This window comes from Phyllobates terribilis, unplaced genomic scaffold, assembly GCF_046119375.1.
Source record: "Phyllobates terribilis strain yellow unplaced genomic scaffold, ASM4611937v1 Scaffold_3__8_contigs__length_932513732, whole genome shotgun sequence".
NCBI classification, from domain to species: domain Eukaryota; kingdom Metazoa; phylum Chordata; class Amphibia; order Anura; family Dendrobatidae; genus Phyllobates; species Phyllobates terribilis.
The window spans coordinates 833,898,397-833,920,197 of NW_027362763.1; positions in this window are offsets into that span (position 1 = coordinate 833,898,397).

The following is a 21,801-nucleotide window of genomic DNA, read 5'->3' on the forward strand; positions in this document are numbered from 1 at the left end:
TACTTAGGAATTATTATAACTGCAGGAAAATCAATTTCCTAACTTTAGAACTCCCCAATATGATTAACTCCTTCCTGAAGCTGTATTATCAGAGCAGTGTAATGACTTGCTGGTAAACTTAATAAAAAGAGTTTCAAGACATCCACAATATCCTCACATAGGAAACTTTTTATCCAATACTTCTGTCTACTGAGCAGAAAGTGCAAACAACCTGCCTAAGTGTCCGTGACAGATAGCTTTGCAACACTAGTCTATTTACAGGCAACCACGTGTTTGTATATCCTGCAATGTAAAAAGATTACTTATCGCGAGGTAGAGATATCAACTGATTCTATTTATCTACATTTTCTTTACAAGAGAAAATATAAGTATTAGTGATGAGCAAGTATGATATGGGCGCTGATTCAGAAAATTGCATTGGATAGACTGCATCAGGTCTAGTTTCTTAGATATGGTTGAATTTATAACATTTTAGTCCGCTCTGTAAAAAATGTCTTCTGGAGCATTGGGATATCATATCATCAACATTGGGCAAGGAAAGATTGACCTTTGAAGAAATATATGGTAGATAGAGGACAAAATGTAATTAGTATAATTTTATCTCGAGCTAGCAATTACATTATCACCACTACATATGCAGCTGGCCCTGGTAAAACAATTTGTAAAGAATTTGAAAAAATACAGTTGTGCATTGAATCATAGTGCATAAGTTACCTGGACATAGGGAAAACCTGAAGACAGGCATGTTTGATGTTCCATACATTAGACAACTTATGAATGAACAAAAATTTCATAGCATCAATGACTGAAATCAAATCATGTGCCTGGTCTTCATTTGTTCTTGTTGTGAAAAACTTTCTTGGCAATAAGAAGGCAGACAACTACACACAGTTAGTAGAGGACATGCTCTTTCCTTTCACCATTCTTGGCTGAAACATGAGTGTTAAAGTCCATTATCTGCAGTCACTTAACAATGGAAGCAAGTTATCAAGGAAGATGGGGTGCACACATGATGGTAGAATTTTGCTGGAATTTTAAAAGATATTTTTAGGCAAATCCCACTCTCACACATCTATTAAAAATAGGTTTTTGTGTTTTCTATGACAGCAAAGATTGAATTGTGGCGCCCCTGCGGGTCCAGTTGCCAGAGAGGTACTGCATCTCAGCCAGAGGTGTGGTACCCCACTCTCAGGTAAGGAGGGAGCACTACCCGAGACCGACACCTACATCCAACACTACACCACTCCAGACAAGCAGGTGCTGAGCCCTGTCTCTGACTGAAAGGGGGGAAAACAAAAGAGAGGGAACCATGTACTGGGTGTAGGTGGAGGAAGACGTTTAGGGGAGCACTGAAAGAGCAGTATATAAGCAAGGGTGGAAACATCTAAAAGGAGTCTAGTTGGGGTTTTGCTCAGGGGAGCAGGGTCCATTTTCCTGGCTCCAGTCCTAGGAGCTGGAGTTGAGAGGAGTTCAGTGAAGAGTGAGGAGTAGGGCCCAGCCAGAGAGGGCCAGGAGGAAAGTGAGGAGAGAAACCGGAGCAGTGGGAAAGGCTCCAGACAGAGACAGAAGGGATCCCAGGGGCACGGCGAGTGCGGGATGCCACCCGTGCACCCAAATTCACGCTGACGTGGAGGGACCAGGCCACAGATGGGGACCGGCCCCAGACTGGTGGAGTACTTTAAGGCTCAGCTAGCAAACCGGAGGTTTCGGTATCTTCATGTGCCGTAGCCAAAATCCACACATAATCGCTGAAAAGGTGGCCATATAGGACCAAGGGGACAGACCAGACGTCGCCTGACAAGGCCCGCGGCCACTGGCTCTGGACACTGTGTGTGAGGCGCAGGGCAGGAGGGCGAGAGCCAGTGCAGAGAGTCGACCTGGAAAGGTACATAAAATGGTGTCCCATTCAAGTGCACCTAAGCTATCTGAGAGTTGGCTGGATCACTTCCCCGGAGGACACAGGATGACGTGGGCAGTTACAGACCGGTAACTGTAACCTGTAGAACTTAACAACTGTGAATAAAACCTGAAGACTGCATCCTGTTGTGTCCTTGACTAATTGCTGCGTCACCTGCCTTGCACCACTACACCAACAACATCTACCTCATCCATCACCCTACCCTGCCCTGGGAATTAGCTCTGCCCGTGGAGAGCTGAACCAACTCTGCTGCGTCACCATCAGCCCCAGTGGATCTGCACCACATCAGTGGCCCCATATAGCCACATACCACGGGTGATGTCACGAACATTATCCCCAAAACTTTATTCCCCAAATTGACTTTCACATTTCATTTTATTTGACCACACGGGGCAACGGACTAGGTCACTGCCAACCTGACCACCCCGAAAAGTACCGGCCCGGCTACCGAGTACCCCACGGCCCCAGGAGGCGCGTCAGAATCATAAATCTGTGATTTTGGTATGAAATAAGTAGATTTTCATGTCTTTTAATTTTTAATATGTTTCCTTCATGCTTAAAGGATAAAAGGAGAGATATTACCCTTTAGATCTCAGTCACAGACCTCTCATACAGCCAAATTATATCTCTTGGTTTGCACTGATGAGGGGTAACACCCTGCAATACGTGTCTGAAAACAGAGATTCTGGTTTGGCTTTTATCCTAAGTCATGTGACAAGGCTCGTTAAAGGGTCAATACTGACTTTTAGGATTGCTACTTCCAATAGGTGGCACTAGAGTTCAAGTCCTCTTCTTCTCTGAAGAGGCAGTTTGCATATAAGATATTAGCTTAAACACTATATTAACCCCTTAAGGACCTTGGGATTTACCGTTTTTGCGTTTTCATTTTTTGCTCCCCTTGTTCCCAGAGCCATAGCATTTTTATTTTTTAGTCAATATGGTCGTGTGAGGGCTTATTTTTTGCGGGACAAGTTGTACTTTTGAATGACTTTACTGATTTTACCATATCGTGTACGGGAAAATGGGAAAAAAATTCCAAGTGTGGTGAAATTGCAAAAAAAGTGCAATACCACAATTTTTTTTTTACCACGTTAACTGAATGCTAAAACTGATCTGCCACTGTTATTCTCCAGGTCATTACGTGTTATTAGACACCAAACATGTATAGGTTCTTTTTTATTTAAGTGGTGAAAAAAAAATCCAAAGTTTGCTAAAAAAAAAAATGGTGTCATTTTCCAAAACCGTAGCGTTTCCATTTTTTGGGATCTGGGGCTGGGTGAGGGCTTATTTTTTGCGCGCTGAGCTGACGTTTTTATTGATACCATTTTGGGTTAGATTCAATGTTTTGATCGCCCATTATTGCATTTTATTGCACTGTTGCGGTGACCAAAAAACGTAATTCTGGCGTTTAGAATTTTTTTCTCGTTACACTGTTTACCGATCGGATTAATTATTTTTTTATACTGATAGATCAGGCGATTCTGAACTCGGCGATACCAAATATGTGTATGTGTTTTTTTTTAGCATTTTGTTTTGAATGGGGCGAAAGGGTCGTGATTTAAACTTTTTATATTTTTTACATTTTTTTTTATATTTTTAAAAACATTTCTTTTACATGTTTTGCTTGCTTCTATAGTCTCCATAGGAGACTAGAAGCAGCAGCAGTCTGATTGCCTCTGCTACATAGAGGCGATGAGCAGATCGCCTCTGTGTAGCAGAAATGCTCAATTGCTATGAGCGCCGACCACTAGGTGGCGCTCATACCAGTCTTTACATGACAACCACAGGGGTCTGCTGCAGACCCCGTGTTGTCATGCCCACGCATCGGTGACCCGCGATCATGTGACGGTGTCACCGATAGGTGGGGCTAATGCTGCGCTTGTGGCGCGGCGATGTTAAATGCCCCTGTCAGAGATTGACAGCGGCATTTAACTGGTTAACAGTCGAGGGTGGATCGCAATTCCACTCGCGGCTATTGCGGGCACATGTCAGCTGTAAGAATCAGCTGACATGTGCCCAGTTCAGTGCGGGCTCAGCGCCAGAGCCCTCACTGAACCGGGGGTGATGGCCTGGGGCGTACTAATACGCCCTAGGCTTTAAAGTGGTTAAAACATGCCGATTTTTTATGGGTGAGCAGAGTGAAGAGTAGTATATGGCATATGTTCTGAATCTTAAAAACTAGAGCTGATAGGAGAAAACTAGTGTCTTTTTTGAATCAGCAGGTAAAATATACCCAGAAATAGGTCTGACATTTGTGGCAACATTTGTGTGTTGACTAGTGTGCAAATTATAAGCATGTAGATCTATTCCATACGTAAGTAATAGATGCAAGCATAGCTATATTATTTAATCAGCTACCAAGTGCCTCTAACAGCCACGGGTGGATCTCAGATAAATGCCGCTAATAGCGGCATTTCACACGTGCAGACAAGAAGCATGTCATTGATCTTGCTCATCGGCACGCCCGTTACATGATCGATGGGTTGTCATGTCAGCCTGCGGTCTGCTGAAGACCCCTGTGCCTGTCATCACCGTCCTGGCCAGCATTAATAGGAGATCGTGATATTGCAATACTGTATATAGCAGTGCTGAATCACTGCTATGTATAGCACAGGCTTCAAGTCTCCTAAGGAGACTATAAAAACAGTAAAAAGTAAAAAAAAATAAAAAAAAATATATATAAAAAATGCAAAAATGTTTTCAGCATAACAAGGATTTTTGGTTGCCGCAACATTGAAATAAAATTCAATAAAAGGTGAACAAAACTTAGTACTTATCCCCAAATAGTATCAGTAAAAATGTCAGCTCAGGGTGCAAAAAATAAGCCATCACTCAGCCCCAAATCCTAAAAAATGAGAACATTATGGGTCTTGGAAAATGGCAACAAAAGCAAAAAAAATTTTTAGACAAATTTTTGATTTTTTTTCACCATTTAAATAAAAAAAAACTATACATGTCTGGTATCTGTTATTCGTACTGACCTAGTGAATCATATTGCTAGGTCAGTTTTACCATTTATTGAACATGGTAAAAAAAAAATAAAAAAAAAACATTGTGGAATTGCACTTTTTTGTAATTTTACCGCACTTGGAAGTTTTTCCCTGTTTTCCAGTACACTATGTTTTTTAATTTTGGAAAGTATTTGGCACATAATGAGTTAACATTAGTTAAGCCCAAGTGAATGTTATTAGATATTATTCACTACCAGCCTGTACTTCTTCTCCCTGTATGAGTTATCTGATAACATATATCACTTGGACTTAACAAAAATTAACTCATTAGGTGACAATACTTTGATTGCTTATATCTCTGCAATGGAGAGGCTAAATTAAAAAAAGTTTTATTCTGCTCTTGCAGCCGCTATTACATTGTGTGTCCAGTTTAAAATGAAAAATTTGGTGAAAGGGTCTCTTTAACTATTTTGTATGGCAGGACTCTCTGGTTTAAGGGTAGAAACATTATTTAAGGGTAGAAATATAAAAAATTAATTAATTGCTAATTTTTCTAAATTTTCAACACCTTTGAGATATTTTCCTAAAAAAAATGCAATAGACATCAACCTAAATTTACCACTAACATGAAGTACAATATGTCTTGAAAAAAAACAAAAACACTTTTTGAATCACTTTGATATGTAAACTCATTCCTGAGTAATTACCACATAAAGTGATATATGTCAGATGTGAAAAATAGAGCATTAAGGTCAATATTGGCTCAATCACTAAGGGGTTAATACCATTTCAGTATCAATGCAATTTTTTATAATGATTATTATGAGTCACCGCATGCTACTAATGAGATACCACCAACAACTAGTAGACAGACACGTCTGATAGCAGCTTTAAACTATCACATTTCTACTCATGATTTAATGTCCCATCCTAAGCACTTCAGACGGATAGTGTTTCAGGAAAAATGTTCCGGATTCTATTTTTTTCGAAGACATAGAAATGTGAAAACAGTTTAGAAAACAGGATGAGGATTATGAAACCGGTATATTTTAGAACACTTGGCAATGTTAGTTTCTCTCAAAGTCCAATCTATCAATACACCTTGCACAACTAGTGTGCTCAGGGATTATACTGTTGTGTTTGCTTTGCATAAGAATAAATCATTGGCATTTCTGAGATCATCTTAAGAAACAATAAGCATAAAAGATGCTAAATCATGTCACAATGACTTTTCGGTAATCAAACACTTTTTATGTCTCTTTTCGTCACTGCTGTTTATGATAGTGTATTAAAATTTCATAGTGTAAAGTAATAAAATTAGTATTGTACACGTCTCCAGCTGCCTGTCTCCTTCTAGAATTCTGCCCATTAGCATTTATTTATACACAGCCCTCTGTACATTTCTAGTGTACCTAAATTCGGAACTTTGAATTTCCAAGTTCAGCAGCTACACTTCTCTCACTCGGGTTTTCTATCAAAAAGTTCTTGATTTTTTTGCTTAAAGGGGTTGTCCACTACTTTAGATTACCCCCCCAATGTATCCCCCCGGGACCCCTAAGACTTTTTGTAAATACTTTCCGTTGCAGATAATGCCTGTGAGCGGCGCTATCACTGGGCGCTCAGAGGCATCAGGTGACCCCGGGCTGCAGTCGGCTCTGACATCCGCTGATGTCACCACAAGTGCTGGCAGCAGCCGGGGGTCTTTGTCTTCCTGGTTCCACGGTGGATGCAGGCTGTGAGCGGGGTTTCCCCCTGTGTCACACCCAGCATCCACCGCGCGCTCTGCCTCTCCCCATTCATTGGAAAAGCGCGTGGTGGATGCTGGGTGTGACGCAGGGGCTAACCCCGCCCACAACCCAGCAGCCACTGCGGGGACCCCAGCATGTAGTCACGCCTCACTTGTCATGACGTCAGCACGGGGTCACGTGATGCCTCTGAGCGGCCCCCGATAGAATATTTTAGAATATTTGCCAGGTGGACATGATAATTCCTATTATGTATTTTTATTTTTTAAATAAAAAATATATAAATAGGAGAGTTATTTGAACTTCTTCAGTATCTTTTTAATGCTTAAAAAAGTTTATATATTTTTTTGTTTCCTAGGACACTTGAATCGTTGTTTGTACAAAATTCTGCAATACTTCTTTTTTGCAGTGTGGTTTTCATTTTACTGATTTTCTATGAAGCTGTATCGGAGCAAAAACATGGCAGACATAATGGCTTTGAGTTCCCCAGCAGCTATTGGAACTACAGGGGCAATGGGGTGACAGAAGGGGCTTTTCTTTATCTGACCACTTATATACTAATGTCGCTTTTGATCATGGCATCTAAACTTCAGCAATTGGAGGTAGCTCTGGCTGCAGAAGTTACAGGCAGGTGAGAACTGTATAATACAGCCAGCTCCCACTATGCATGGAGCGGACTAAGTTCCATGTACTCTACATACCCTGATCAGTAAAAGTACATTTTTACACGTAATTTTTTCAGAAAAGGCTCCACTCGCCTTAGACTTATCAGGGCATCCTTACTGACCACATCTATGACTTAGGGGGGTTGTCCCCAGTCGCGTGCTATGGGACCCGTGAGCCAGGGGGGCCAATGTCATCCCCCACATCGGGCCCCCACTGCATCTGGCTCCTCCTGCATCGGGCTCCCCACCGCACAGCCAGCACCGCTGCCCTGACCCGCACTCAACTGTATCGGTCAGCAGATGCCGATACAGTTGAAAGCAATGATGGAGCTGGGAGCGTCATGTGACATTCCCTCTCCCATCATTCCCCCTCTGTGTGTGATCCAGCAAAGCGATGGCATCACTTCATTGCGCTCCTGGGTCAGGCAGTGGAGCTAATGAGAGAGACGCGCTGCAGAGACTGAAGCAGCGGGGGAATGAGGAACTGCCGGTAAGTGTGTATTTATTTATTTGTTTAAAATCAGTGAGTATGTGGTGCCCATATTACTGGATCGCGGTAGCTGAATTTTGACCTATGGGGGCTGCACTGTGCCCTATGAGGGCCGCACTATACCTTATGGGGGCTGCACTATGCCCTATGGGGGGCCGCACTATGCCCTATGAGGGCCGCACTATACCCTATGGGGGCTGCACTATGCCATATGGGGGCCACACTATTCCCTATGGGGGCCGCACTTTGCCCTATGGTGGCCACACTTTGCCCTATGGGGGCCGCACTATGGCCTATGGGGGTCGCACTATACTGTATGGAGGACCATGAGGGCCACATTATATTGCGTGGAGGACCATGTTGGTGCATTATATTGAATGGAGGACCATGGGGGTGCATTATATTGCATGGAGGACCATGGGAGGTGCTTTATATTGCGTGGAGGACCATGGAGTGGTGCATTATATTGCATGGAGGACCATGGAGGGTGCATTATACTACATGGAAGGCTATGTGGGGCCATTATAATATTTGGAGGGTTATGTGGGGCCATTATACTGTGTGCAAGCACTTATACAGTGTGAATTTTTGTGTGGGGTCCCTCTTACTGTTTGGAGGGCTAGCGCGGGCTATTATACTCTATGTAGGCCTATTATACTACATGGAGGGCTGTGTGGGGGTCACAGTTAGGGTATCATACTGTGCTGAGGTCACCATACTTTGCCTTGGGAGTTGAGGTCGGGTACAGTAGGGTCATTATACTGTGCATGTGGAGGCTAATGTGGAAAAATTCACCATGGGGGTATCATACTGTGTTTGGGGGGCACTTTTGTTTGTAGGGCAGCATGGTGGCTCAGTAGTTAGCACTGCTGCCTTGCTGGGGTCCTGGGTTGAAATCCCACCAAAGACAACATCTGCAAGGAGTCTGTATGTCCTCCCCGTGTTTGCGTGGGTTTCCTCCAGGTTCTCTGGTTTCCTCCCACACTCCAAAGACATACTGATAGGGAATTTAGATTTTGAGCCCCATTGGGGACAACGATGATGATGTATGTAAAGCGCTGCAAAATATGTTGGCGCTATATAAAATTAAAGATTATTATTATTATCATACTTTATGGGGGCAATGAAAGAGGAATCTAAGACTTCAGTAGGAGGAAAATTACTATGTAAAGGTGGGAAAGTTGTGAGATATGCTCTTCTATGACCCAAGCAATTATATAAGGTTTGTTTTTCTTTTTTTCTTTTTTTTTTTGGGGGGGGGGGGCAATTAGAACTTCTGCTATGGGGCCCCATGATTTCTATGTACGCCCCTGGTTATCCCCCTTCTTTTGACTTCAGAACAATGGAGTCTAATCTTGAATCACTAGTTCAGGAATCCACTGTCCTTTTCTTATGTTGATTCGCTCTTCCTTCTTGTGGCCCAAGCTTTGCTGTATATTTCATATTACTCCAAGAAACAGATATTGTTTGGTTTTATATATAAAATTGTAACTTTGTGCTTAACATTATTTTTAATTGTTTTAATTGTGTGTGTATGTCATTACCCAGGAGACCTTCAGAAAGCGAGTGTCCATGAGTAACAGTTGTAGACTAATGGGAAGACAACTGCTCTGTTTTACAATATGTTGTAAATAAAATCACAAATTAAAATGGTGAGTTCAGCTGCTATACTTGTGTTATTAAGACCTACAGTGTTAGGGATACCTGCTTTTTGCACATGGTTAAAACTACTAAATATATTAAAATATACCAACTAGAGAACACATGCGTATAATGACATAAAAAACTTTCTTAGTAGAAAAATCATTAAAAACAATGATGATTACAAACAGAGTGATCTATTTCAAGTGTTTATTTCTGTTAATGTAGGCTGACGTGCCCCCTGGGCCGTGGGAGAACTGGGCAGCCGGGCCTCTGGATGCCGGTTGGGGGATATCACGGTGGCTGGCCCGGTCCGTGACCCAGGGCGGTCAGTAAAAAGGGGAATTTATAGGGGATTTGGATAGGGCATCGGTGTTGGCATTCTTGTGGCCTGCCCGGTACTTGATGGTGAACTGATAGTTTGACAGCCGGGCCATCCAACGCTGTTCCATGGCTCCCAACTTAGCTGTCTCTAAATGAGTCAAGGGGTTGTTGTCAGTGTACGCCGTGAATTTACTGGAGGCCAAGTAGTGCTTGAATCTTTCAGTGATGGCCCAGACCAAGGCCAGGAACTCCAACTTAAAGGAGCTATAGTTTTCCAGATTTATCTCGGTCTGACGAAGCTTCCTGCTAGCATAGGCAATCACCTTCTCCTTGCCATACTGCTTCTGACTCAACACAGCTCCTAGTCCCTCATTGCTGGCATCAGTGTACAGCAGGAACAGTTGGCTGTAGTCAGGGTAGGCCAGGATTTCTTCGCCGGTCAGGATCTCTTTCATCACTGAAAAGGACTCAGCCTGCTCTTTACCCCACTGGAAGGGGGGGTTCTTGCCTCTGTGGGACTGTCCTACCAGGAGATCTTGCAAAGGTGCTGCCTTCTTGGTGCAGTCCTTTACAAACCTCCGGTAATACCCGACCAGTCCCAGGAACTGACGTACCTCCTTGAGACTCTACGGTTCTGGCCATTTCTGGATGGCAGTGACCTTCTCCGGGTCTGGTGCTACTCCTTCTGGACTGATGATGTGCCCCAGGTACTGAACCTTCTTTTTGAGCAGCTGGCACTTGGAAGGCTTCAATTTCATCCCATACCGGGACAACGACTCAAATACCTCCGCCAGGTGCTTCAAATGGTCCTCATACGTCTTGGAGTACACTATCACGTCATCCAGGTATAGCAGCATGGTCTCGAAGTTACGGTGTCCCAAACAGCACTCCATCAATCTCTGGAACGTTCCAGGAGCGTTGCAGAGTCCGAACGGCATACTGTTGAACTCGCAGAGTCCCATCGGGGTAGTGAAGGCCGTCTTCTCTCGGTCCTCCTCAGCAACTGCTACTTGCCAGTACCCACTAGTAAGGTCAAGGGTAGAGAAGTAATTTGCAGACTTTAGTGCAGCCAGGGATTCCTCTATATGGGGCAAAGGGTATGCATCCTTGTGTGTTATGCGATTTACCTGTCTGTAATCTACACACATCCTCATGCTTCCATCCTTTTTCCTGACTAGGACCAGGGGAGCTGCCCAGGGGCTACAGCTATCTCTTGTTACCCCTGCCTTCCTCATGTCTTGCAACATTTCCTTCGCTTTCTAGTAGTGTGCTGGTGGTATGGGCCTGTAACGTTCTTTGATGGGTGGATGGTCACCTGTGGGTATATGGTGTTGTACCCCTTTAATCCTCCCAAAATCAAGTGGATGTTTGCTGAATACTCCCTCGTATTCCTGGACCACCCTGTGTACACCTTGTTTCTGATGGACAGGAGTGGCGTCAGTCCCAACATGGAGCTGTTGACACCAATCCCCCACCTGGGTTTCGGAGTCGTTATTAGAGATGAGCGTTGTTCTACTCGAACTGTTCGCCAATCTCAAATTCGAGCTGTTTTGGGCGGTGTTCGAGCCGATCGGCGAACACGAACAATTTGAGAAAAATTCGGCTGTTCGAGGTTATGTTCGATAACTGTTCGTGCACCAAAATCATAACTGGATTTTTTCTCAGTAATGATGAAAATTAATGTTAATACGCAGTTTGAGTGTACAGCGGGGCGGGGGGAGGGGCAGGGGATGGATCTCTGCAGGAACAATGAAGATCTCCATTTTTTTTTCTCTTTCCCGCATTTGCAGTGGGGAGGTGCAATCTGTCAGCCTATCAGCAGCGCACACACGGAGCGAAGTGCTTTTTTTCACACAAGCAAGGGCATGTGTGATTGGCAGTGTATGTCACATGTCCTTGCCCTATAAGACCAAGCCATTTTCCCCGTCGCCACCATTTTCTCACTGCTGCAGCTGCGTGTTAGACGGCACCGCTGTTGCTGTGTGCGCTATACCTTGTTAATTTCAAGCCAATTTTCGCACAAATATACAGATAGCTTGGGAGTAGGGAATAGTTGTGATTGCAGTCCTTTTAAGGACTAGGTTACAGCATTTCCTACGACTTTTATCAGGCAGGTCTGTGCTCTTAAATAGATAGATTGTGGGAGTAAAGACTAATTGTAATTGGAGTCCTTTTCAGGACTAGGTTACATCAGTTCCTATCAGTTTTTGCCAGGCAGGTCTGTGCCAGTGCTGTGCAAGTTTTTTTCACAGCATTTGGCTGAATCTAGCAAAGCTAATCCTTTTTGGCCTATTGCAGAGTGTGTTAGTCAGTGGAGTAGCCTATCTGTGTTGCAAGATATACCACCTGTGTATAGAATACCAATTTTTTTACTGCACCTAGTGAAGTAAAATCTTTTGGGCATAGCATCATTCTATTAGTCCATCTATACTGACCTCCATCAGGTTGCAAACTGAATATAATTTTTTTCTGCATCTAGCTCTGAAAAAATATTTGGGCTTCTAGCAGTGTGTGGGACTTGGTCTATTAGTCCATCTATACTGACCTCCATCAGGTTGCAAATTAAAAAGAATTTTTTTCTTCATTTAGCTCTGAAAAAATATTTGGGCTTCTAGCAGTGTGTGGGACTTGTTCTATTAGTCCTTCTATACTGACCTCCAGCAGGTTGCAAATTGAATATAATTTTTTTCTGCATCTAGCTCTGAAAAAATATTTGGGCTTCTAGCGGTGTGTGGGACTTGGTCTATTAGTCCATCTATACTGACCTCCATCAGGTTGCAAATTAAAAATAATTTTTTTCTGCATCTAGCTCTGAAAAAATATTTGGGCTTCTAGCAGCGTGTGGGACTTGTTCTATTAGTCCATCTATACTGACCTCCATCAGGTTGCAAATTAAAAATATTTTTTTTCTGCATCTAGCTCTGAAAAAATATTTGGGCTTCTAGCAGTGTGTGGGACTTGGTCTATTAGTCCATCTATACTGACCTCCATCAGGTTGCAAATTAAAAATAATTTTTTTCTTCATTTATCTCTGAAAAAATATTTGGGCTTCTAGCAGCGTGTGGGACTTGGTCTATTAGTCCATCTATACTGACCTCCATCAGGTTGCAAATTAAAAATAATTTTTTTCTGCATCTAGCTCTGAAAAAATATTTGGGCTTCTAGCAGTGTGTGGGACTTGGTCTATTAGTCCATCTATACTGACCTCCATCAGGTTGCAAATTGAATATAAAAATTTTCTGCATCTAGCTCTGAAAAAATATTTGGGCTTCTAGCGGTGTGTGGGACTTGGTCTATTAGTCCATCTATACTGACCTCCATCAGGTTGCAAATTAAAAATAATTTTTTTCTGCATCTAGCTCTGAAAAAATATTTGGGCTTCTAGCAGTGTGTGGGACTTGGTCTATTAGTCCATCTATACTGACCTCCATCAGGTTGCAAATTGAATAAAAAAATTTTCTGCATCTAGCTCTGAAAAAATATTTGGGCTTCTAGCGGTGTGTGGGACTTGGTCTATTAGTCCATCTATACTGACCTCCATCAGGTTGCAAATTAAAAATAATTTTTTTCTGCATCTAGCTCTGAAAAAATATTTGGGCTTCTAGCAGTGTGTGGGACTTGGTCTATTAGTCCATCTATACTGACCTCCATTAGGTTGCAAATTGAATAAAAAAATTTTCTGCATCTAGCTCTGAAAAAATATTTGGGCTTCTAGCGGTGTGTGGGACTTGGTCTATTAGTCCATCTATACTGACCTCCATCAGGTTGCAAATTAAAAATAATTTTTTTCTGCATCTAACCCAGCCAATAGTTTTGGCCTAATACCACAGTTTGGCCACTCAGCTCTGCTCGGTTACCATCCATTGTTTTTTTGTGCAAACAACTCCAGAGTTGTGAATTAGTTAACCACCAAAATGAGTGGAAAAAGGCCTGCTGCTGGTGGAAAGGGGAATAGGCGTGTTGGGAAGGGGAAAAAAGGTTGTGTCCGTGGGGTAGGTGCAGAAGAAAGACCATCTTCCAGCCAAACTAAAATGTCTACTTCTTTTAGCGGACAATGTGATAAGATCCCTTTCTTACGGCCACGCCAATCGCTACAAATTCCAGATGAGGCACAAAAACAGCAGGTGCTTCAACGGATATCAAGTGCTCCTTTAAGTGGGCTCTCCTCCACATCAACTTCAACATCACAAATACTCCAGTCCTCAAAGGTGTCACCCAAATCGCACTTGCTTCCTCACAGCTCCCAAATCTCCAGCTGCCCGTCTGAGTATGAGGTAGAACAGATGGTTGAGTCTGCAGAGCTGTTTACTCATACTATAGCCTGGGAATCAGAGGTCGACTCCAGCGCTTCTGTGAATCCAGACGAGGAAATGATCTGCACTGATGCCCAGAATCTTTATGAGTCGGATCCAGGACCAGACGCAGAAGGTTCTGACCATAATGTAGACCCTCATTCCCAAACTGTAACTCCTGTTGGTGGAGACAATGAGGAAGACGATGATAAGACTCAAATACCTGATTGGAGCGACAACTTTAGTTTTTTGTCAGGGCAGGAACAGGTTGGCTCTGAGGACGACGGGTGCGATAACGCACAGGGTGATGATGATGAGGTCGGAGATCCCACTTACTGTCAACCCACAGTCAGCCAAGAGATGAGGTCAGCAGAGGAGGTGGAGGAAGATGCTAGTGACGACGAGGTCAGGTTGCGCCTTCCTGGACAGAGACGTAGTACTGGAAGCACGTCAACAACTGCATCCTCAAACACAACTCTGCCTCTCACCACAAGTCGTGGTGGCTCTTCAGGTCGCATGGGTGCTAAGCCTTGCATAGCCTGGGCATTTTTTCAGATCGATAAAGATGACCCAACTCGTGTTATCTGTAACATTTGTCAGCAAAAGCTAAGTAGAGGCCAAAAAATACATAGTTTGAGTACTTCATGCATGAACCGGCACATGGACATGAAGCATAAGTTGCAGTGGGAAGCTCAGTGTGCTACAATGCGGCCTAGCCGGCCGGGCCAACCACCGTCTGCCATATCTTGTGCATCCGCGGCCTCTTCATCCTCTGTGACTGGGGGGACAGCAGTCACACCTGTTTTGGGGCGTAGACCTGCCACCTCTTTACCCGCAACAGCCAGCGTGATTGGCAGGTCATCATTTTCTTTGGAGGTGGTAACACCAGCTGGTGTTGAGCGCTGTCCGACATCGATAGCACCACCTTTGGATCAAGGCAACCTAACATGTCCGCCTGCATCTTCCTCACAGACCGGCAGTTTGCCGGGGACACCCTTATCAACCCCGTCTAAGCACAATAGCCAGCCCTCGGTCCCTCAGATGTGGACAAGTAAAAGACCATTTCCTCCTAGCCATGAGAAAGCTAAGAGGTTGAATTTCACCATCTGCAAGCTCTTGGCTACAGAAATGCTGCCTTTCCGCCTGGTGGACACAGAGGATTTTCGAGACCTTATGTCCGTCGCAGTGCCCCAGTACCAGATGCCCAGTCGGCACTACTTCTCAAAGAAAGGTGTGCCTGCGCTCCACCAGCATGTCGCACACAACATCACCGCTTCTTTGAGAAACTCTGTGTGTGACAGGGTGCATTTCACCACAGACACTTGGACGAGTAGGCATGGACAGGGGCATTACATGTCGCTGACTGGGCACTGGGTAACTATGGTGACAGCAGGACAAGGGGCTGCTGTCCAAGTCTTGCCGTCCCCACGAGTTGTGCGTCAATCCTCTTTATGTCAAAGTTCCTCCACTGCTTCTGCCTCCTCAACCTCCTCTCGGTCTTCCACCTGCACCCAAAGCCTGTCTGGTCATGCCACAAGCTTTCTAACTGCGCAGAAGGGATCCTGCACACCTCCTTACTATGCTGGCAGTAGGGCTCAACGTCATCAGGCGGTTTTTACATTGAAATGTCTGGGAAATGTGAGTCACACAGCTGAGGAGTTGTGGTCAGCTCTGGAGAAACAATTTCATGAATGGTTGTCTCCACTGGACCTGAAACCAGGGAAGGCCGTGTGCGACAATGCTGCAAACCTGGGTGCGACCCTTCGCCGGGGCAATGTCACACACGTGCCTTGTATGGCTCACGTGTTGAACCTGGTTGTCCAGCAATTTTTAGCCCACTATCCCAGACTAGATGGCCTTCTGCAGAGGGCACGGTCGCTGTGTGCTCACTTCCGCCGTTCGCATCCCGCAGCTCAGCGACTTACATCTCTACAGAAGTCGTTGGGCCTGCCACTTCACCGGCTAAAATGCGATGTGCCTACCCGGTGGAATTCAACTCTGCACATGTTGCAGCGACTGTGGCAGCACCGACAAGCCCTGGTGCAATACGTTCTGACGTATAGCCTGGGCCAACGAGATTCAGAGGTGGGGCAAATCACGCTGGAGGAGTGGTCTCAGATCAGGGACCTATGCACCCTTCTGCACAGTTTTGAAATGGCGACGAAGATGTTTAGTGCTGACGATGCCATTATCAGCATGACTATTCCGGTGATTTACATGCTGGAGCACATGTTAAACAGAATTCGGAGTCAGGTGGTGGCACAAGAGGAGGTGGAGGAAGTAGAGGAGGAGGAGTTGTATGCGGAAGGGCTAACATCTGCAAGGTCCAGACGGTCGGCAGCACCAAGGCGGCAGGCATGTGAGGGTGGGGGAGATGATTTTACCAGGGCGCATGGTAGCAGCCAAACTAGTGAGGAAGGTGCAGGAGCCCAGGAAGAAGTGGAGGACGAACTGATGGAAGACTCATCAGATGAGGGAGACCTTGATCACATTTCTGTTGTGCGAGGTTGGGGGGAGAGGACAGAGGAAGGAAGCATGATTGCTACCTCGCCACCAACACAACAGGGACTTGGTGCTCCTGGATGCGCAACACACATGAGTGCCTTCTTGCTGCACTACCTGCAACATGACCCTCGAATTGTGAGAATTAGAAATAATCCTGACTACTGGGTTGCCACACTGTTAGATCCCCGGTACAAAAGTAAATTTGCAGAAATTATTCCTGCCATAGAAAGGGATGCACGCATGCAGGAGTATCAGCAGAGACTGTTGCAGAATCTTACATGTGCTTTTCCACAAAATACCAGTGGTGCACGTAGTGAATCTCACAGTTCCAACTTGCCAACCGTGGGACCGTCAAGTGTTCAGCACTCAAACCGTAACAGAACCACAGTATCTGCTGGTAACATCAATTTTGCGGAATCATTTCACCACTTTTTTAGCCCATCCTTTGCAAGGCCACAGGAGACAAGAAGTCTGACACATAGTCAACGCCTAGAGACGATGGTACAGGAGTATCTCCAAGTAAACATTGAAGCCACGACTGTGTCACTGGACCCTTGCTCTTTTTGGGCTTCCAATCTGGATAAATGGCCGGAGCTAGCCACTTACGCCTTGGAGATCTTGTCATGCCCCGCAGCCAGCGTTCTGTCTGAACGTGTGTTCAGCGCTGCTGGTGGTGTGCTGACAGATAAGCGCACGCGGCTCTCCACTGATAATGTAGACAGACTCACGTTCATAAAGATGAACAAATCATGGATCCGAAACGACTTTTCTACCCCTGTGTCATCCTGGGGAGAGTAAAAGCTTGATGATTGGTTAAAATCACCCTACCAACCGTTTTAAGCTTTCAAATTACTAATCATGTTTATCTGTATCTTGACTGGAAAATAATTTGGGCTTTGTAGCAGTGTGCAGCACTGATCCTATTAGGCCATCTATAATAAGCTTCACCAGATTTAAAATTAAAAATAATTTTTAGCTGCATCTAGCCCGGAAAATTATTTTGGGGCTCCGAGATGCGCAAGACACATAAGTGCCTTCTTGCTGCACTACCTGCAGCATGACCCTCATATTGTCAGAATTCGAAGTAATCATGACTACTGGGTTGCCACACTCTTAGATCCCCCAAACTTTTCGATCAACCTTTTCATTTTAATAAAGACCAAAAAAATGGTCATTTTTGAAATTATAAGCATTAGCAGGTTGTTAGAAACTGAAATCAAACAGTTTTCAACTCAAAACTTTATTCTAGGTGATGTTACATTTTCACATAGGACCCCTTGTTCGAAAGGAGCTTCTGAACTCTCTCGTCCATTGAATTTGTCAGGTTTTGGATGGTTTCTGCTTCAATTGTTTTGCATGAGGACAGAATACCCTCCCAGAGCTGTTGCTTAGATGTGAACTGCCTCCCACCATCATAGACACTCCTTTTAATGATGCTCCAAAGGTTCTGAATGGGGTAGAGGTCAGGGGAGCATGGGGGTCACACCATAAGTTTGTCCCCTTTTATGCCCATATCAGCCAGAGATGCAGATGTTTTATGTGCAGCATGAGATGGTGCATTATCATGCAGAAAAATGATCTTGCTGTGAAATACACGGTTCTTCTTCTTGAACCATGGCAGGAAGTGCTGTTTGAGAAAATCCACATACATTATGGAGTTCATCTTTAGCGCCTTCAGGGATCCTAAAGGGGCCGACAATCTCTCTCCCCATGATTCCAGCCCAAAACATTAATCCACCTCCTCCTTGTTGGCGCTGTAGCCGTGTTTGCGTGGGGTGTCCATCAACCAGCCATCCTCCACTCCATTCATCTGGACCATCGAGCGCTGCACGGCACTCATCCGTGAACAAAACAGTTTTGAAATCAGTCTTCATGTAATGTTTGGCCCACTGGAGCCGTTTCTGCTTGTGTGAAGTGGATAGAGGAGGTCGACAGGATGGCATATGCACAGCTGCAAACCTCTGAAGGACCCTGCATCTTGTTGTTCGGGGGACGTTGGAGGCACAAGCAGCTTCAAAAACTTGTCTGCTGCTATGACAAGGCTTTTTTGCCGCTGCTGTTTCAACCTGACGTAATTGCCTGTAGGAAAGAGTCCTCAATTTGCCCTTATCAGCACGCACACGTGTGTACTGTGAATCAGCTACATACTTCTTGATTGCCAAGACACTTCATCCTGATCATCGCACAATGTTGATTGTAGTCATGCCTTGACCTAAACACTCCACAATTTGTTGCTTCTCAGCAGCCGACACATCCTTTTTCTTTCCCATTTTGGCAGAAAATGTAGGCTGCTTAATAATGTGAGAGAGCCTTCTTAAGTAGTCTTGCCTTTCATTGGACACACCTGCCAAACTAATTAGCACAGGTGTCTGCAATTGCTTACAGTGATATAAAGAGCCCTGACACACATCACCATCAATGAGTTTAACTGACAAACAAACAAATTCTTCCCTTATCACTCCTAAACACTTTTTGCATAATAATTTGGAACGCGGTGTACATGTGCTTTTCCACAAAACACCAGTGGTTCACGTAGTGAATCTTACAGTTCTAACTTGCCAACCGTGGTCTGTATGGAATTGTTCAATAAAGGGCCCAAAATTAAGATAACATAGATGGGAGAGGTCTCTATGAATAGGAATTCCTAAGTATTTGATACCCTGTGAGGGCCAGGCAAAGGGAAAGTTGGACTGGATGGAATCCTATATGGATTTAGGGAGGGAGACATCGAGGGCCTCAGACTTCGCTGCATTGATTTTAAAATTTTACCATGTAACAAAGTGATCTATTTCAGCCATAACAGCAGGGATGGATATATGTGATTGAGTGATATATACTAGGACATCATCAGCAAATAGAGAGCACTTGTACTCGGTGCTTCCCACCTCAATCCACCTAATATTGGGGTTATGGCGAATTGATGAGAGCAGGTGCTCCGTCACTAGGATGTATAAGAGAGGGGACAGAGGACATCCCTGCCTTGTCCCATTGGTGATTGTGAAAGGTGATGAAAATGTTCTGACGCACCCCCTGGGCCTTGGGACACCCGGAGCCGGACCCTTTTTGGTGGATGCTGGTGGTTGTAGTCTTCGTGGCGGCGATCCGGTTCCGTGGCTCAGGGCGGTCAAACCAGTGGCGGAACTATTTATGTGGTTTTGATGTTTAAATGTCCGACTACGCCACCCGTGGATTGCGGTCAGGGTGAACCGCCGCTACAGGGCAGACCGCTAAGGCTGGTGTTGTGGGTGCAGCAGAGCGTAGCATAACTCCCCACGGGAGGAGTATAGCCTCAGGGCAGTGTATGCGGAGGATGGGGGTGATGGTGCAGGGCAGCAGCAGTAACGACACGGAGTCAGTGATGCAGTTCAGGGCCTTTACTCACAGTTCTTATTATCCAGACCACGTCTGCAGGTAACGGCTGCCCACGTCGTACTGTGCTCACCAGGTGAGGGGCTCAGACAACTCCCAGATAACTTTGGAGCGCTTCACAGGACCCCCTTTGTGTGTCCTTTGTCTGGCCTTTCTTACCAACACTTCTGTCCGGCTGCCTCGGGCCTCCTCTTGGTAAACTTGGCGCCAGTTTCCCTGACCCTATGTGGTGCCTTCCTAGCGGGTGGAGCAAGGGGCTGCGCCACATAAAATGTCAGAGCCTCCGGTTTCTAGCTGAGGGTCGTTTCCTGCCTCCACTAGTTCGGGGACCGGTCTCCCCCTTTGGCCTGACCCCTCCACGCAGGTGGATTCGGGCGTGCGGTGGCGACTCGCCCGTCCGCACCCCTGGGATCCCTTCATTCCTCGTTCCTGGAGCCTTCTCCGCTCCTCTTCCTTCCTTCTCCCTCTTGCAGGCCTGGGCCTCTGTTACTAGGCCCGCCTCCGGAGCAGAGCTCATGCAGAGCCCCTGCTCCCTGCCACTTCTGCTCAGACTTCTCTGCACTGAACTAAGATGGTGCCCACCTTTTATACTCCCTTCTCAATGCACCCAGGAACTGCTTCCTCCCTGCTCCTGCACTGCAGGGTTCCCCTTCCTCAGTGTTCCCTCCCCCCACTCCAGCCAGGGACAGGGACTGTCGTGCCCATCTCAGGGGCATATTGGTCGCCCTGCCCCACGGCAATGTGGTGTAATGCATGCAGGTGTCGGGTCCTGATCCACACTCCATCCTTATCTGAGAGTGAGATATCACACCTCTGGGTGAGGTGCAATACGTCTGTAGCAACCGAGCCCTCGGTGCTACAGTTCCATTTATCTTCAGCCTAGGTGACGTATTGTGATACAGGGCCGTGATTTTGGCTATAAAAGGGTCCCCTAGACCCCTACCCCAAGCTTTTTAAGAGAATCATATATGGCGTGCCAGGAGACTCTATGGAATGCTTTCTCAGCATCCAACGAGAGTATCTACTTACAAATTTTTAACTGCATCTAGCCCAGGAAATACTTTGTGCCTAGTAGCAGTGTCTGCTAGTCAGCGGATTATCCCGGCTGTTAAGCAAGCTACACCACCTGTAGTTTGGACACTTAATTTTTTCAAAGGAAATGCTTCGGGACCACGGGATACTTAGTGAAGAGCATCAGGAGGCACCCCAAGGCATAGGGGCTGGGACTGGCACTAGGATGCCTTGCGGTGGACAGCCGAGCTCGATCCTTATAAAAGCTTTTTAACTGCAGCAGCTTTAGTGGACGCTACTGGAGCTGGAATTACGCGGCTGCTGGCATGAGACTTGCCCTCCAATAGATCCTTGTAAATGGATTTAAAGTGTATTCATTTAAATTAGAGGGACAATTTAAATTAAAAAGCTTAGAGCTGCCTCCACCACAGGGGGGCTCTCTCGACCCACCAGCGGACAGGCACCAGTATTGGGAGAGGGGGGCTGGCCGTCAGGGTTCACCGCGGCTCTGGCACAAACCCGGCGACACGGAGGTGGCACGGGCAGGAGCGGACTGGCCGTCTCGGCTTCTCACTTTTTGGATTTTAGAAGGGCATGACATGCCTATATCTGTGTCTCCCCCTCCTTTTACTCCTCCACCTCTTTTCTTTTCGCATGCCTATATGTACTTGTCACTTTTCCATGTGTTAGTTGTGTCTTCTGAGCAGTTTGTCAGCTTTTGGACACCTTTGAAGGTGTTTTCTATGTGTTTCTATGTGTTTTTGTTTGCCTGCCATTGGTTTTAACGGTGTTCGAAGGTGTTCGACGAACAGTTCGACGAACAGTTCGGCGAACACACGGGTGTTCGACGAACCGAACCGAACTCGAACACTACGGGGGTGGCTCAACAC